Source organism: Oryctolagus cuniculus, chromosome 5, assembly GCF_964237555.1.
Source record: "Oryctolagus cuniculus chromosome 5, mOryCun1.1, whole genome shotgun sequence".
NCBI classification, from domain to species: domain Eukaryota; kingdom Metazoa; phylum Chordata; class Mammalia; order Lagomorpha; family Leporidae; genus Oryctolagus; species Oryctolagus cuniculus.
This window is the reverse complement of record NC_091436.1, coordinates 91,110,995-91,130,540: the sequence shown is the minus strand read 5'-3', so window position 1 is coordinate 91,130,540 and position 19,546 is coordinate 91,110,995.

The following is a 19,546-nucleotide window of genomic DNA, read 5'->3' as shown; positions in this document are numbered from 1 at the left end:
CGTAACCTCAGCTCCACGGCAGACAGAATGGCAGAGCGCCAGTGCAGGTTTCTTTCTTCAAACAGCTGGTAGAAAAACCAGGATAGGGAAAGATACAAGAACTAATGGAGAGTGGCAGTATACAGGGTTGGGCCTAAGCTGTAGGATCCCTTCTGTGTGGACCCAAAGCCAGTCTCCAAATGTTCAGGACATCAACTGTCTTATGTCAGCATCCAGGTAGTAAGATACAGAGCACTCTTTTATCCATGTCAGAGAATGTTGGTATCCCTGGCTCTGGGAAGAGAGTTTAAATACTGTTTGCTATTCAGTCTTTGCCCAAAACTTGGGTTAAATATTTGATATTTTAAAGAGATGGTTTAAAGGATGAGTTAAATACTAATTTTTCCAGCTTCATCTCTATTTTAAGTTATAAGAAAATAATGCTGCTAGACCATATCATCTTAGCTCCTTGTAGGAGTGCCTTCTAAAGGTTAAGATTTAATGTTATGCCTTCAGTTTTTATAAAGGTGAAATTAAAACCTTGGACACTTAACTACTTACTCATTTTTCCTTTTGTAAAAACATCTCCATAATAAATCCTCCTAGGATCCAATCAGGAAAAGTTGTTTCTTTTTTGTTGTTGTTGTTTTTCTTTCATGTGGATTTAACACCACTTTTATTGGGCACACCACTTTTATTGGGCAAGGAGAAACTGAATACATTAATCTGTTTCTCTGTTGAAATGTACTGCCAAATTCACTACACAGCTACAGTACTAAGCCATTTTAAGTTCCTACTAGAATGTGCCAGCTCTCCATTCCTGTACCTTTCCAAGCAGTGTTGCTTATATGTGAGATCTATAGATTATTAGTTTCAGAATCATCTAGAGTGTCTTTGAAAAATGCAGACCCCTCTACCACAACCCCAGAGGCTCGAATGCACTCTTTCATGAAAGGGTCATAGCAATGTGTACTTTATTCAAGTAGGTCTCAGGGTTTTGTACAAAAAAAGTTTGAAACTTCTCTAAGTGGTTCTGAATTGTTAAGCGGTGGTTTTAGGGGATGCAGCTCTTTATTTTGTTATTATTTTAATTTATATGAACATAAAGAGAACATATTTCACGTATTTCATAGGTATAGTTCTAGATTAGAAGATAACCAGACTTCCCTCCCTTACCCCTTCCCTCCCTCAATGTCCTTATTTCTTTCCTTTCTTTTCTTTCTTGTTTTTTCTTCTTTTTTTTTGACAGGCAGAGGTAGAGAGAGACAGAGAGACAGAGAGAAAGGTCTTCCTTCCATTGGTTCACCCCCCAAATAGCCGCTACAGCAGGTGCGCTGCAACTATCTGAAGCCAGGAGCCAGGTGTTTCATCCTGGTCTCCCATGTGGGTGCAAGGCCCATGCACTTGGGCATTCTCCACTGCCTTCCCGGGCCACAGCAGAGAGCTGGACTGGAAGAGGAGCAACCAGGACAGAATCCAGTGCCCCAACCAGAACCCCGGGTGCCAGTGCCACAGGCGGAGGATTAGCCAAACGAGCCATGGCGCCAGCCAATCTTTTCTTTCTTTAATTTTTGCAAGGACATAATTTCAATCCACTCTATAATCATAGGCTTAATCACCACTAACAATAATATTCAGCAAACAAAAAGTAGAAAGACCACAGTTCCACAGGAGTATAAACAAAAGCTAAAAACAACAACTATAGCACAAGATGTTTATTTCATTCCTATACATTTATGTATTCTATATTAAGTGCCACAAATCATCTTTACTTTTTAATTGAAGAGTAGAACTAATATGGGACATTCAAACATTTCAAACATACACACATGCTGCCTTTTTTTAAAAGAGGTAAGGTGATGATGAACAATTGACCAGAGAGAACTAGATATACAAGAAGACCTTTAACTATGGAATTGTGTAAAACCCAAGCCATATCAAGAAAAAATTCATATAGAAATAAAGGAATACTATGAGAAAAATCCAGCAATTTTGCAGAAAGGGATAAACTTCAAAGTTTTTACTTCTAGATATTTAAACAGAGGATCCTACATTATTTTTCTTTAAATGTTTTTCATTCAGGAAGTTTTTTTTGGGGGGTCACAAACTAATTACAGGGATTCAATTACTAGGTAAGTCTCTAGCTTGCCTCTGCAAATGGTTTTTACAAATGTTAAAATCAGGCTAGCCACTTACAGGGAATGTTATTGGTAGAAAACTTAGACATCTATATGGTAGCTTATTATTTTCTGGTACAACTATTGATTCTATCCAGTGTAGACAGAACTTAAAGTTACAAAGTTAGCATATACTTCAGTTGACTGGGGCAAAATTTTAAAAATCACCTGAAACATTATTTTAAAGAGATGATGGCTAATTTATAGCATTGTTTAAAGAAATAAAGGATAATTGGTGGCACAAAGTTCATAAAATTAATTTTAAATTTATGTGAATGCAATCAATATACTCTTTCAAATCAATATTTCTTTTAGGTATAATTCATATCAAAATTTGTTATGCTTTCATTTAAAAAATGAGTCTACCTTGTGGTCACAGACTTGCCAAAGTTTAAAATGCATACAGCCGGGTGAGCCTTGTGGCACAGCCAGTTAAGCTGTACTTGGGATATTTGTATCCCTATTAGTGCCCTTTGCAGTCTCAGCTCCTCCAGTCCCAGATTCCTGCTAACGGAATGTAGCAGATGATGACTCAACTACATAGGTCTCTGCCATCTATGATGGAGACTTGGATTGATTTCCAGGGTCCTGCTCCAGCCTGGCCCAGCCCCAGCTATTGTGGCCATTTGAAATGAACCCATGGATAGAAGATCTCCCCCTGCCCCTTCCAAACAAACAAACAAACAAACAGCAACATTAAGAAGCAAACGTTGGAGAGCTCAGGAAGTGGGAGGGATTTTGAATACTGCTATGGCTTAGGATCAGCTGACTAAAGAAACGTCCATGGAAGCCCAGCGATGCCTGAAGGAAAGTCAGTTCCTTGCTGATTTGGTCAATGAATTTTATGATTTGATGAAACCATTTCCAAAAACACAAAGTGATAAAACCTATGCTCTGGGAATATTTAGAAAATAATAAATGTCTTTCACATAAAAATGTTGACATGCAGTGAAAATTGCTTTCTAAAAACAAGTAGTATTCTCATGACTAAACAGGAAGTAATAAAAATAGATAAACTAACTCAATAAATTAGGTCTAATATGAGAAAATAAACCTAAGGCAATCAGGAGAAATCAATGAAGGTTGACATTAGACTTTTGACTCTTCTTGTTCGTTAGCATATACAATTTCATATAATCCTCCCAACCATCCTATCACTGACACCACTTTGGGGATGAGGAAACTGAGATGAAGGGAGATTAATTTTTAAAATACAAAAGAATAATAATTTGGGGTGGCAGTTAATCAAGCAATTTACCTGCCAACTGGGAAACTGCATCTCATTTTGAAGTACGTGGGTCTGAGTTCCAGCTTCTCTCCCAGTTCCAACAGCAGGGATGACTGAAGTTGTGCTCCTGCCACCCATGTGGAAAGCCTAGTTTGACTTCCCAACTCCTAGCTTTTGCCTGCCTCAGCCCTGAGGATTGCAGACACTTGGTGAGTGAACCAGCAGATGAAACCTCTTGCTCTATCGCCCTCTCTCTTCCCTATCCATCTCCTTTTTCATTTCAAAGGTTTAAACAGGGAAACAATTGATTAATAAAAGCAACACTTATTTATTAGAAAATAAACACAGAAAAGGAAATGATATGAACCCATTTTTAGAGAAGAAAAGCATTAAATAACATATAAGGATATTCACAATGTTTAAATAGATTTTGTTTACATTTCCTAATATGAAAATGCTTAAAATTGATCAACTTTATAGTGAAATGTACAGCACCAACTTTGATTCAAAAATAGTTAAAATATGCATCGTAAACACTTGAAAATATTCCCAATTAATTCCTCAGAGCAATAGTACCAGTTTGGATTGTTTTAAGGACAGGTTGGTGATGAATCAACTCTTAAACATTCTAAATTTCACTTAACCTCTCTGTAAGCAGCTTCATTTTTGCTGATACTCCCTAATGTCCTTTCCGATTTTCTTTCAAATCTCAAATAACAAATTGTTTCCAGACTATAATCATTCCACCCCGTGTCAAGATTTAGGATAGGATATATCAACTTAGTCTTTATCTAGGGACCAAATTAAATGGCAATAAAGGAATGCAGAAGCGATACCCCTTAAACTATACACTCAATAGTAGGGAAGCTTAAGATATTAGGCACTTTGTTTTTAGAACATATTTCTGGAAAATGAAAGTATCAGTGAGGCCAATCTCATAAAACTGTCCTCAAAGGAAGCTGGCCTGCTTACGGCAGCTTATAGGGTATAACCACATGGCGGCAGGGGTCACAGAGGGTGGAAGACAGAAGTGGGGTCATTTGTTGTACAATTAAAATAACTTCACAGTATGTACAAATTGGTTCTTTTAACCATCCATGTCTTCTCTCCATTACTATTATTTATACACTCAGAAGAAAGAGTTGGGAGCCAAGAATTAAATTAAAAGAAAAGTTTCACAAATTAAAAAAATGAGTGGGGAGAAAGGGAGGAGGAGAGAGACAGACAAACTGAAAAATTCTAGCACAGGAAAGTGTAATTTGGATAATGAGAGAGGAAATATGTGCTCTGAGATTCTGTCAAATAAACCAGGTTCTCTCAGATTCTAGGTAGTGCAAGGAAAAATGCAATCAATACAGACTGTAGATTGGATGAAGCATTGTACCAATGATAAATTTACTGAATATGATGACTACTCTGGGATTATGAAGAACATCCCTATTTTTACATGCATGCTTAATATTTAAGGGTAATAAACAATGGTGTTTGTAACATACACTCAAATTCAGAAGGAAATTATGTGTGCTGGGATATGGTTGTATGCATATGTAGAAAGAGGGAGGGAATAAATAATGAAGCAGAAGTACGATGGTAACAATGGCTGAATCTGGGCAGGGTGTATCTCAACATAATTTGTACTTCTTATGTTTCTGTAACTGCAATTTAGGAATCTTTTTGTTACCAAAAAAAATTAGAAATTTTTTTCCAAAGAAACCTTTTATTTAATGAATACAAATTTTATTAGTAAACGTTAGGAATATAGTTATTCTTCCCACCCCAACTTCCCTCCTTCCCTCTCCTACACCTCCCTCTCCACTTCCCAATCCCATTCTCCATTAAGATTCATTTTCAATTAACTTTGTATATAGAAGACCAACTCTACACTAAGTAAAGGTTTCAACAATTTACACACACACACAAAACTATTAGAGAAGAAGTTTTACAGTTAACACTCATAGTACAACTCATTAATGACAGACATCTTTCATGGGAAGTTAGTGCACTGTGACTTCTGTTGTTAATTTAACAATTAACACTCTTATGTATGATGTCAGTGACCACCTGAGGCTCTTGATATGAGCTACCAAGGCTTTGGAAGCCTTTTGAATCCACAAGTTCTGGAAGTATTTAGACAAGGCCATAAGCAATGTGGAAGTTCTCTCCTCTCCTCAGAGAAAAGTACATCTTTCTTTGATGGCCACTTCTTTCCCCTGGGGTCTCAGCCACAGAGATCCTTCATGTAGAACAATTTTTACTACAGTGTCTTGGCTATCCATGCATGAATTCTTTCATGGACTTTTAATCCAGACCAGGATACCTTAAGGGCTGATTCTGAGGCCAGAGTGCTACTAAAAGCAATTGTCATTCTATGAGTTTATCTTTTGAAAAATGTGTTTAAGTCCTTGGTCCATTTCTTAACTGGGTTCTTTATTTTGTCGGTGTGGAGTTTCTTGATATCTATGTATATTCTGGTTATTTTTTTTTGTTGTTGACAGGCAGAGTGGACAGTGAGAGAGAGAGAGAGAGAGAGAGAGAGAGAAAGGTCTTCCTTTGCCATTGGTTCACCCTCCAATGGCCGCCGCGGCCAGCGTGCTGTGGTCGGTGCACTGCGCTGATCCGAAGGCAGGAGCCAGGTGCTTATCCTGGTCTCCCATGCAGGTGCAGGGCCCAAGCACTTGGGCCATCCTCCACTGCACTCCCTGGCCATAGCAGAGAGCTGGCCTGGAAGAGGGGCAACCAGGAATGAATCCGGCACCCCGACCGGGTCTAGAACCCAGTGTGCCAGTGCCGCCAGGCGGAGGATTAGCCTGTTGAGCCACAGAGCCGGCCTATATTCTGGTTATTAATCCTTTATCAGTTGCATAGCTTGCAAAAATTTTTCCCATTCTGGTAATTGCCTCTTCACTTTCCTAAGTGTTTCTTTTGCAGCACTGCACCTTCTCAATTTGATGTAATCCATGTGTTAGTTTTGGCTTTCATTGCCTGTGTCCCTAGGGTCTTTTTCAAGAACTCTCTGTCTGTGCCAATGCCTTGCAGGGTTTCCCCAATGTTCTCTAATAATTTGATGGTGTCAGTTCGCAGATTCAGATCTTTAATCCATGTTGAGTGGATTTTTGTGTAAAGTATAAGGTAGGTGTCCTGCTTCATACTCCTGCATGTGGAAGTCCATTTTTCCCAGCACCATTTGTTGAAGAGACTGTCCTTGCTCCAGGGATTGCTTTTACCTCCTTGGTCAAATAAAAAGTGGTTGTAGATGCTTGGATTGATTTCTGGCCCCTCCCTTTTTCTTTTCTTCTCTAGTTTGGCAGGTACACTATCCCCCACAGGGCTCCAAGCCCGGTTCCCTCTAGTCTCTTCCTGAAGCTTTGTCTCCAGCAGCTTGGGCTGCTGCAGTCTGTTCTCACCTCACCCTCCAACACTGATGTGGAAGCTCTCAGCTGCTGGGGTCCGGATTTGTGGATATCCATGCCCTCCACATAGGTCCACTGTGTCCTTCTAATTTGCAGAGAGTTTCCTCTGCCATCTTCTCCCTAACTCTTCCTGAGACTGCACTTTCTCCACTTTATTTAAACTATCTTCTCCTAGAGTAGAGCAGTAAGCTCATTCACTACTCCACCATCTTGGAGGCACCTCAGTTATAAGTTTTAAAAAATGTCTTTCCCATGCAAAATCTTCAGCAATATATTAAAGGGTATACTTCCTCAAAACAGCAATCTGAAGGTGTGGGATGGAAGAAACTGGGACTGTATCATTGGAGACAGGCAATGGAAGTACCCAGATGTACAGAGAAAAGAGTAATGATTGGAGGAAGTGAGAAGTCTCAAGAAAAGATTTACTTAAAGAAGTTAAAACTCCTTGAATCCTGAAATGAAATTTAGAAAACAAGTGGATAATTTTATATTTATTTATTAACTTTATAGAAAATTAAAACTAAGTAAACAACCTCCTCTCCCCACCCCTACAATCAATAAACACAGAGGGGTTAAAAAAAAGAGGCATAGAAAGGGTAAGTATACCTGTTTAAAATATTTATTTATTTACTCTGGTATCACATCACAAGCAGCAGCTTAACCTGCTTTACTCCAATGCCAGACACAAAAATAAGTAATCTTAATATTGTACATGTCTCTGCTGTTAAAAAAATTTATATAGAAAAATAAAGTAAATGAATATTAATCTCAAAATTTTGAGAAACAGAAGGTGCGTTCTATATGACCAATGTTCAGGGGTGCAAAAAAGAGCGCTATTCCCTTTATCCTTTCTAGAAAGTCAAAAGGAATCAACAGTGAAGCAGCAAGGTGAGGACATTACTTAGAAATTATTGACCTAAATGAAGAATCAGCTAAGACAGTCAATATCAGTGGTTTCCAAAAGGCAAATTGAAGAAGGGGAAAACAGTGAACTGCCAGGTAGCATAAGGAATGCTGTAAAACTAAGTGACTCTAAACTTTGCATATGCATATTCTTTCATTCACTAACTTAGATTTTAAAAAGATTTACTCATTTATTTGAAAGTCAGAGTGATAAAGAAGAGATGAGACAAAGAGAGAATCTTCCATCCACAGATTCAGTCCTTAAATGGGTGCTTTGGCTGGAGCTGGGCCTGGCCAACGTCAGAGTCAGGAACACCATCTAGGTCTCCTACACGAGTTGCAGGGGTCCAAGCATTCAAGCCATCCTCTGCTGCATTCCCAGGCATATTAGCAGGGAGCTGGATTGGAAAGGAAACAGCTGGGACTGAAGCTGGCATTCTGATATGGGATGCTGGCATTACAAGCAGTATCTTAACCCCCTGTGCCACAATGCCACAACCTCTATTAACCTATAAATTATCTATTGTCTTGTTGAGGACTTTATCACCTATGGGACTTTCTGTCTCTCAGCATGCCACTTTCTGTGCACTTGCTCTACCCATTTTGTTGTAGAGGAAATACGCATTTTTTAACTGTGGGCTGAAGCCTCTGTTTCTTACCCCATCAGCCATGGACAGTATCCCTAGGCCCCATTATTATGCCAAAGATATAAGCATTCACACCAGTCTTCTCCTCTCCCCATCCTCCTTTTTCCCCCTCTTGCTGCCTTTCCATTAATTTCCTTTTTACTTCAGTTCAGGTTAATATATATGCACAAAAGTTACTGGGGGAGCCAGTGTTGTGGCATGGTGGGTGAGGCTGCCACTTGTAACACCAGCATCCCTTACTGGAGTGTGGGTTTGAGTCTCAGCTGACTCACTTTTTTCTATTTTCTTTTTCTTTCTTTCTTTCTTTCTTTCTTTCTTTCTTTCTTTCTTTCTTTCTTTCTTTCTTTCTCTGTCTCTCTCTCTCTCTCCCTCACTCTCTCTTTCTCTTTCTCTTTCTTTCTTAGATTTATTTTTATTTGAAAGGCAGAGTTACAGAGAGAGAGAGAGAGAGAGAACAGAGAGAGAGATCTTCCATTCACTGGTCCACTCCCAAAATGGCTACAATGGCTGGAGCTAGGCCAAATGGAAGCCAGGAGCCTGGAGCTTCTTCTGGGTCTTCCACATGGGTGCAGGGGCCCAAGGACTTAGGACATCTTCCACTGCTTTCTCAGGGACATTATCAGGGAGCTGGACCGTAAGTAGAGCAGCCAGGACTCATATTGCAGGAGGTGTGTTTACAAGCTACGCACTGGTCCTGCTGATTCACTTCTGATCCAACTTCCTGCAGCAGATCTCCCAAGTACTTGGATCCCTGCCACACATGTAAACTTGCCCCAGATCTGGTTATCGCAGCCATTTGGAGAGTGAACCAGCAAACAGAAGAACTCTCTCTCTCTCTCTCTCTCTCTCACAAAAGATCTCTCTCTCTCTTTCACTTTCCCCTGTCTAGCTTTCTGTCTCCCTTTTTCTTGCTCTTTTTCTTCCTGTCTGTTGCTTTGCCTTTCAACTAAGTAAGTAAATAATTCTTTTACAAATGTAGAATCAATTCAGGTTATATATATATGCAAAAAAATGAAAGAATATAATGAAGAAACATGAGAGAAATTTCCAGAAACAGTGAAATATAAATGGAAAAAAGAGGGGAGCTCTGAGGACCAAGACACCAGAGTGAAGAGAGTTAGAAAAGGATGTTGTGAATTCTATTATTAGCTCTATCTTTTAATTTAAATTTGTGCCTGTGCACTTGCATTACTTTGATAAAAATGCAATTTTAACAACTAAGTTTAAAAGCATTAGACAACATAGGAAGTGTAGCAATATATTTTGTAGCTAGAATAACCCAGATACTGATAAAGACAAAATAATGTTTAAATTACAAACCAATGTGTTTTTGAATATAGATGAGAAAATCCTAACTAAAAATATACTACTGGTAAATTGAAGTAAATTTTTTTTTATTTAATAGTGCGGCCATGCATAGTTTCTTCTCAAAATGCATTGTTGATTTTAATATTTGAGAATACATTAACAATTTATCATATAGAGACCAAAAGTAAAACCATCAGCTACTGTATAAGATTACTAAATGGCATTTGATAATATTAAATACCCTTCGTACTGAACAAAAATGCCTCTCAGGATAATAGAACAGCCCTAAACTCCCTTTGTTCCTGTGCTCTCAAGCTCATTTATTCAACAAATACAGTTGAATACAGTTCTGTTCTGTGGTGGTAGAGAGTCAGCAGTGGACAAGTTTATCTTTTAAAAAAACGAACAAGTACCGCTTCTGTCCATGCTTCTGTCTTCCTTCTGTTCCACAGTTGTTTCTCATTTGTGTCCCTCAAACTGTGCCTAATGTGGCCTTTGCAGTGTGTTAAAGTCAGCCATGCGGTTTTCCCCTCCAAAACCACCCACCACCACCACCACAGTCAGACTAACCAATGCGAACACTGGCCCACATCGCCCAACAGGCCTCCATGGTCACTTCCTACTTCTGTATGGGCATTGCTTTGTCCTGGGCTACAGAGGTCCTGTTCCCAAGAGGTTGCTGAAAGCTTGCTTCTGTCCCTCATCAACTGATTCAGTTTTCACTGCTTTGAAAGCCTGAGACATTGGTCCAAATACTATTAGAATTCTTTAGAAAGCTCAGCAAATGGATAATTTAAAAACTAAACTCAGTATTCAAAATCAGTAAGTTTTCTTATGATGTAAACAAACTATTTTGAAAATACCATGGTCATAAGCATCAGCAAACACTAAGTAATAAATGCAACAATATGCAGGAAAAATATATATGTATTTATATATGTAATAAAATTGCATTATCAGAAAAGTGAAGAAGACACATTTTCCTGAAAAGCACAAAAATCTTTTTGAAGATGATTGAGTTGAAATTGTATTTATTTTCTTCCAAATTTTATTTGGAAGAAAAATGACAACATAGGAAAAGATTCATAAAGAAGTTTGCTGAGGCCAGACTTGTTTCCATTCATTCTTTCCCTTTCCTTATACACAAACATGCAACCCATGTATCCATATACAAATACATACATGTACAAATATATGATATACAAACACACATGCACTCCTAGAGCACCCTTCATCCCCCCTCCAAAAGGCTCCAGATCCAACACTTTGGACCAGTAACATAATGCCACAAGGATGAAATTTCACACTGTGAAACTTTGTTTCATTGACAAAAATTGTTAAAATATTATACAAAATCACCTTAAGTATATGAGATGTACATGAAATATAAATAATTTCTTTGTGTTTACACTTGGGCCCCATACCTAAGGTACCTCACTATGTGCATGCAAATATTCTAAAATCTGAAAGAATCCAAAATGTGAAAGACTTCTGGCCCAGGAATTTTGGACAAGGGGTACTGAATCTGTATCATGTCTATATTGTCATTAGTTAATTAATAATTTAAGTTTCATAACTGTGAAAGAGCACACCAATGAATCAGTGTCATTTAATACAAATCCTCGGAAAAGAAAAAATAGTATAAAACTTATTGTGAGTAATTTCTAATTAGAGATGTAGAAGTAATTCACTGGTAAATCATAGTGTTGATTGGAATCTCTGGGGAGTAGACATTAAACAGACATTAGGAGCACAGAACCTGTTGCAAAGGAAAAGCTAGGGTGTAGGATTGGCTGCCAGGGCACAGCATAGACCTGACTGAAGTCTCTACCTGCCCAAGGCAGAGCAATGAAGCAATGATGACTCATTAGAAGTGTCTCATGGAATGGAAAAAGCCGGGCATTGAGACAACTGCCTTGTCCATTACTGGCCAGGAACCATCCCAAGAAGAGGGTGACCTCAGCTTGAAAGCTGACATGGACTCTGGAGGAGCTAACAGCTCTAGACTGTGAGCTAAACCACATTCTTCCCAGCCGGGCAGCGAGTGGACTACTGAAGGCAGCTACTGACAGTATGTCTCTGTCTCTATCAAAACCAGTGAAAATAGAAACTTGTAGTTCTACTTCACTTCATAGACCAAAAAAGTAATTCCATAGGGATTAAAGCATTAAATATAAAATACAAAACAATTTTCAAGATTTGTATAATCCTAAGCCAAAATAGTGTTTAATAAAAAAGCAGAAGTAAAATGGAAAAAGTTATAAATCAAATGCATAAAACTCATGAACTCCATATATCTTAAAACAACATAAACCAAATTTAATGGCAAAAGGTATGTTTGAACAAAATAAATTAATATTCTTTATTTAACTTTTTAAAATAAAAGCAAATCTTTATTAAAATAAAAATGGTTTCCAGAACAGGTTACACAGCAAATCCAACCATATGCTATATTTAAGAGATACATTGAAACAAAAAAGCTTGGAAAAGTTCAAAACAAATTAAATGCTAGGGAGTACAAAAAGAAAGAAAATGAAGGTGGATATGTTAATACCACATAACTTGGAATTCAAGACAAAATCATAAAATGAGGAAAGTGACATATAATTCAGTGAAGACAATGTTTATAAATATCTATATAACAAAGTTAATTGAAAATAGATCTTAGTGCTCCCTTAGAGGCAGCAGATAATCAAGTACTTGTGTGTCTGCCATCCACATGGGAGAGCTGGATTGAGTTCCAGGATCCTATCTTTGACCTAGCCCAGTCTTGGTGGTTGTTGGCATTTGGCAAATGAAGAAGAAGATGGAAGATCTCTGTCTCCATCTCCATTGTGTCTTTTTATGTAAAATAAAAATAAAAATAATAAATAAATAAATAAAACATTTGGCCTTGAAAAATTCCTTTGATCTCTCTAGTCACTGTTATTATTACAGATAATATCATGAACTCTAGGTTGAAGTAAAGCTGGCAAGTTTTCTACAACACCTCATATGTGTTTTGTGAGAAGAAAGAAAAGAGTTAGGCAGAAAGATTATATTGGTATACAGCACAAATATATTTCACAACAAGAAATGAACTGAAAGCCAAGTCTGGGATTCATTGTTATGGAGAGACATCATAGTAGTACTGAGGGTTTCACATGCTAACGGCCTTGAGAGTAACATGTCCAAACTGTAAACTTAGAGGTTCCTTGTGGTGCCCAACGACTTGTTTTTTCATGCTACATACCCTCTTTGATAATTAACTTCCTGATGGTTTCAGCTATTCAAAGAGTTACTTATAAATTGAGTTTTTACTATTTATCACTGATTTTATTTTACTTTATTTTAGAAGATTTAATTTATGTATTTGAAAGGCCGAGTTACAGAGAGAGAAGTAGAAACAGAGAGAGAAAGAGATCTTCCACATGCTGGTTCACTCCCTAAATAACCCCAATGGCAAGGGCTGGGCCAGAACAAAACCTAGAGCCTGGAACTGCATCTGGGTCTCCCTTTGTGAGAGGCAGGTTCCCAAGCACCCAGGCCATCTTCTGCTGCCTTCCCAGGTGCATTAGCAGGGAACTGCATTAGAAATGGAACAGCTGGGACTCAAACCAGTGCCCAGATAGGACTCAGCACAGCAGGTGGCAGCTTAAGTTGCTGGACTACAATGCTGGACTCTATCATTGATTTTTAATTTGTTTAAATCTATGAAACTTCTGGGGCCGGCACAGTGGCTCACTTGGTTAATCCTCAGCCTGCGGCGCTGGCATCCCATATGGACATCCAGTTCTAGTCCCAGTTGCTCCTCTTCCAGTCCAGCTCTCTGCTGTGGTCTGGGAAGGCAGTGGAGGATGGCCCAGGTGCTTGGGCACCTGCATCCGCATGGGAGACCAGGAGAAGCACCTGGCTCCTGGCTTCGGATCAGTGCAGTCCCGTCCGTAGTGGCCATTTGAGGGGTGAACCAATGGAAGGAAGACCTTTCTTTCTTCCTTTCTCTTTCTCTCACTGTCTAACTCTGTCAAATAAATAAACAAATAAAAATCTATGAAACTTCCAAACATTAAAACATCAATTCATGGAAAATTACAAAATTGTTACAGAATTTAAATTTTGTTGAAAATATTTTAGTAAAATCTAAAAGCTCTTCAAAAGTTCTTTTTGTGAGTCTAGCCTATATGAAATACTCCGAAATTGCTGCGTTTATCCTTGGAACAGTGAAGTAGTGTCCAATTGTGTGTAATTTTGAGGAATATTACCTTTTTAAACCATCCTTGCGAAACACCAGTATGCTAGGAAAAAGCAAAAAAAAAAAAAAAATCATTAACTTACTCTCTGAAAAGGCACAGCTATTACTACATTTCTGTTGAATTTTGTTGCTGCTGGCTTCAGCCCATTCCAGCCTTGGCTATTGCCACCATCTGGGGAGTGAAACAGCAGGTGGGAGATCTCTCTCTCTCTCTCTCCCTTTCTGTAACTCTTACTTTCCAACTAATATTTTTTTTAGAAAAAGAATAATTTTTGTTTCTTTTCTTGCTCAAATACTGATAAATTATAATTTTCAAATGATCTGCCCTCCTCCCCAATTCTTGATGTTCCTTGAGTTCAAAAATCAGTTTATTTATCTTCTTGTCATTTGAAATTTAACCACACAACAAGCTCAATAAATGTTTGCAAACGCGGAACAAAACTTAAAAGTAAACTAGCAGTGGAAAACATCTAAAACCAGACAGAGCCAGGAAAGTTCTTTAAAAATTGCTATTGCATCAAGTATGAATTATGAATTTAGGACTTTTTAAAAAATATTTTATTTTATTTATTTGAAAGGCAGAGTTACAGAGCAGCAAGAGAGACGGAGACAGAGAGATCTTCTATCTACGGATTCACTTCCCTAATGACCACAAAAGCTGGGGCTGGGCCATGCCAAAACCGAGAGCCTAGGACTCCACCTCAGTCTCCCACATGGGTGGCAGGGTCCCAGAAATTGGGCCATCTTGTGCTGCTTTCCTTGGGGAATTACTAGGGAGCAGGATTGAAAGTGGAGCAACTGGCCTTGAACTGGTGCACATATGTGATACTGGCAGCACAGGCAGTGGCTTAATTTGCTGTACCACAATGTCAGCCCTGATCTTTTTTCCCTAAGATTTTCCCCATGGAAAACTGCAACCTTGGTAGTTCAGTGTGTCAGATAATAGCTCAGTCAAAGACTTCACAAAATGAAAGGAAAGTACGGACTTTTAAATGAAATAGCTGATAAACCAGACTTCATTAAGAAATGAAATGATATATAATATTATCATTCATCATTGAAATGCGAGTTAAAACATCTTGAGACATCATTAGACACCCCCTAAAATAACAAATTTAAAAAGACAACCTCAAATATTGCCAAGGATTTGAAGCAACTGGAACTCTGATTTTTGTTGAGAAAGCAAAATGGCATTGATACTATAGAAGATAATTTGAGTTTTTGATAGAGTTAAATATAAATTTGCCATGTAACCCAGACTTTCTAGTCCTATATGTTTACCTAAAAGAAATGTATATTTTTATACCAAGACGTGAACAGATGTTCTTAGCAGCTTTCCACACAATATTCAAAAACCAAGAAAAATATGTTCATCCAGAAGTCAATACATAAACCCATTCATATGAATAGTCTTCAACAACAAAAAGAACCAATTACTGATTAACATAATATGAATGAAATCCAAAATCAGGATGAAAGAAGAAATTACATACATACTGTATGATTCTGTTTATATGAAGCTCCTAAAATTCAAGATTATCTATATAGAGAGAAAGTACAGATCAATGGGATTCCATACTTCAGGAAGTTGTGGGCAGAGGGAGAGGATCTGGTTGTAGTAAGAATTTGAGTGGGACACTGACTATCAAGGTGCACAAGAAACATTTTTGTGATGATGAAAACCTATAACTATATTTTGGTGGTGGTTAGGTGATTACATTTGTGAACTACATAATTAAATGGATGTAATTTATTATAAATAAATGATACTTCATCAGAATTTATTTTCAAAATAGAGTTGAGGGAAATGGGAAACATAAAACTATGAATAGAAGGGATGTTGTCTGTTTAATATGAATCAACAGGGCCTCTTAGATCTCCTAATAAATATGAATATTTATTTATATTATTACCCCAACTCAATACACTGAGTAGGGATTCTGGAGCCCATGCTATGACCTTTAGAATTAAGTTCATAATCCTATCTCTGCCTTGATCTTGATTGGCAAAGTTCAGGTGACAATTTTATCTGCTACTGGCCATGTGAATGTGTTTCTCAGTCTTTCCTTTCAGATATGGAAGATTCAAACCTTGGGTTAGTTATAAGGATCTTGGTTTTGGCCTCAGACCTAAGCTAATTCCTCTAGCCTAGCTATACCAGTTAAAAAATAAATAAATAAAGTGCCTCACTGAAGCCTGAGTCTGTTTGAACTGTTTCAAAATCATAGGGTAAGGGAAGGTGATTGATGCAGCAATTTTAACACCACTTGGGATGTCCACATGCCACATCAGAGTGCCTGAGTTTGAGTTCCAGTTCTGCCCCCAGTTGGAGCATCCTTCCACTATACCCCCTGGGAGGCAGCTGTTAATGGCTCAGTTACTTGGATCCCTGACAAGCATGTGGAAGACCTATATTTGGTCTGGGCTTCTGGCTTTGGCCTGGCCTTGTTCCAGCTGTTGCAGACATGGGAAGTGATCCAGTGGATGGAATATCTGTCTGCCAACCTCTTCTTTCAGGTGTGTCATGGGATATGACAGTTAATTTTATGTGTCAACTGTTCTGGACTATGAGGCGCCCAGATATTTGTTCAGACATTATTGTGGTGCGTCTGTAAAGGAATTTGGGATGTAATTAACTTTTGAATCTATAGACTGAGTAAAGCATCCAATGTTAGTGGGTCTCTTTTAATCTATAGAAAGCCTGATTAGAATAGGTTGAGTAAGGCAGGATTTGTTCTCTCTTTGCTTTGAGATTGATCTGCTGCATTGAATTTAGGCTAGAATTGGAACTTACACCATCAGCTCTCCTGGGTCTCCACCTTATGGATGGTGTGTCTGGGAACTTCTATGTCTTTCTAGGTGAGTGAGTAAATTCCTTATAATAAACTTCTTTCTTTATTATATGTACATATGAAATATTTGCATGTGTGCATGTGTGTGTGTGTGTGTGTAAAGTGTAAAGGTATCTCAAAAAAGTTCATGGAAGTGGAATTAAAAGATAAGATTGTTTTGGCAAAAAACATTTCTGAAATACAACCATAGTTATTCATAATATGAATTTTTCATAAATACTAGAAGACCTCTTGCCTTTATTGAGTTTATGGGAAAATATAAATTTATTTCTCAACATAAGCACCATCAATATCAAAATATTTTTCTAAGTAATTAGCCTATCCTAAGAACTGAAGGTCCTGGGAATTTTAAAAAGGTCAGTGCAGTATTTCTATACTATTATTTGAAGAAAAATTGGTGTCCTTTAAGATTGTTTAAGATCAGGAAGAAAAGTCATAAAGAACCAAATAAGGACAATAAAGTGACTTTCAAATGATTTCACAATAAAACTCTTACTCTTGCCTTCATTTGATGAGAAGAATGAATAACAACATGTGGTTATGGGAAATAATTTCTAATTAAGATTTCCCAGGTAATTTTTGCCAAAGTTTTGTATAGTTCTCCAAAAATTCTCCTATGAAGAAGTTATTTTTCTTTGGCCCTCCAGAAAGTCAACAAAAAAGACATTGAATATTAAAAAAAAAATAAAAACAAAACAAAACACCTGCTGCCATGACCTTGGTCCTTAACTGGTCCATTTTGCTTTTACCACCACTTATCCCTCTCACTAGCCATTGCTTTGATTGTACTTTGTCTTCAGGATTGTACTGGTAAATCCATGTTTCCTCTCCTGTAACAGTGATTTGAATAAATGCTTCAAGATTTTGATCCCATTTGTTAAAATTTTCCATTGAAAGCCCTGCTGTTCTCTGCAGCTGATCTGGGCACAAGAGTTTGACAGCCATCTAACAGAAAGTTTGCTCAGTGTTAAATTTTCAGTCATTATTGGGTAAGTTGAAGAAATTGAGCTTTCCATGGTATTGGCTATTGCTTCTGCTTTTAATCATCACATCAGTCCTCTTCAACTAGGACACAAACACGATTATTTTTTCCTCACAAGCATTTGATGATCTGTTGTTGCAGACTTCATCCTAAATATTACCCCTCTCTTTCTTTCATTCTCTTTCTTTCTTTTCCTTCCTTCCTTCCTTCCTTCCTTCCTTCCTTCCTTCCTTCCTTCCTTCCTTCCTTCCTTCCTTCCTTCCTCTCTTTCTCTCTTTCTCTCTTTCTCTCTCTCTGTCCTTCCCTTCTTTCTTTGACAGCAAAGAAAGATAGAGAAATAGACACATATATAAATGGAGAGCTTCTATCTGCTCTCACCCCAAAGGTTGTATTTGAGCCAGGACACAGCTAAAAGCAAGAAAACTAATCAAGGACTCCCAGATGAGTTGTGGGGATACAAACACTAGAGCCTTCTGCTGTGTCCCAAGGTGAACATTAGCTGGAATAGGAAGCAGAGCTAAAGCTAGAACCCAGGCCTTCCAACATGGGATGAAAGTGTTGCATTTGGCATTCCAACCACTAGGGCAAATAACTGCTATTCAAATATGATTTTTAAAATGTTTATCTCTTCTTACAAGTAATTACCTATTTATAAACTGCTATTTTCTTTAGGGCATTTTCCCCATAAATTTTCATAAAGCTTCAATGTTTCACTATTCTTTCACCTGTGCTTCACCATAAATTCAGTGTTTCTTGCTTCAATTTTAGCAGAGTCCATGTTGCTCTAATAGGGGCTCTTTTTGACCTAATGTCTTGTGGTTCTTACTATAGAATTAAAATATGTTTACATATTATTATAACAAGTCCATATGAGTCGATCTTGAATTTTTGAAACCCATGATAGTTTTATTTTTCTAATTTGCATTTTCATGAATGTTTTGAAGCCCTCTTGTGTGTTATGTTTATGTGTGTGTGTGTGTGTGTGTATCTGCTTCCCTGGAGAACTCAGACTAATACACAAAGTGAAGAATGACCACTCTATGTTGGAGAGGTCTAGAAGTTCTATTGGTATTTCACACACTACACAAACTGGAACCTGAAGGCTGAACCAAAGTGCTCTGAAGCTTCCATCTATGCACACTATTCATATTTTGCATTTGATTTATTTGATATAAGTACAGAAAACAGAACAATGAATAATGTGAACAGACAGTAACTTGGATTCTTAAGTTCAAAAGAAGGAATTTTTATATGGTTATATGTTGCACTTATTCTACCCCTTGGGAATAAGCCATATTTGGGTGTGATAAATATTTTAATCAGTGAAGATTTGCTTTAATCACCATGCTATAAAAAAATTAAGTTCAGAGTCACAATTTTAGGCTTGTCAACAACATGTGGCAAAACATTTGATGCTTTCTTTTTGATGTCCCCCTACCTCACCCACCTACTTGACACAGGCTCTGTGAGTCCAGATCACCAATTTCAAATGATTTTGTATATGGTCTCATTCTTCCTTGATAGGTGCCTTTATACTTGAACCATCTCCAGAAAATGAATAAATGACTAAATGAAAAGCCTTATGAATAACCCACCTAAAAAGGAAACATTAGTTTATAACTAAATAAATAGAAAGCCTTTTTAATGGTCTAATCTGTTTTAAAATTGCATTACCACACATTTAAAAATCCTGTAACTTTAATTCAGGTATTTATTTAAAGTTTTCCAAAAATCCCAGATAATATATTTTTGTAATAAATAGAGTGTGGATTTTGCTGAGAATTGTAAGCATTTTCTCTGTTATTCAATATACCCTTTTCATAAGATGT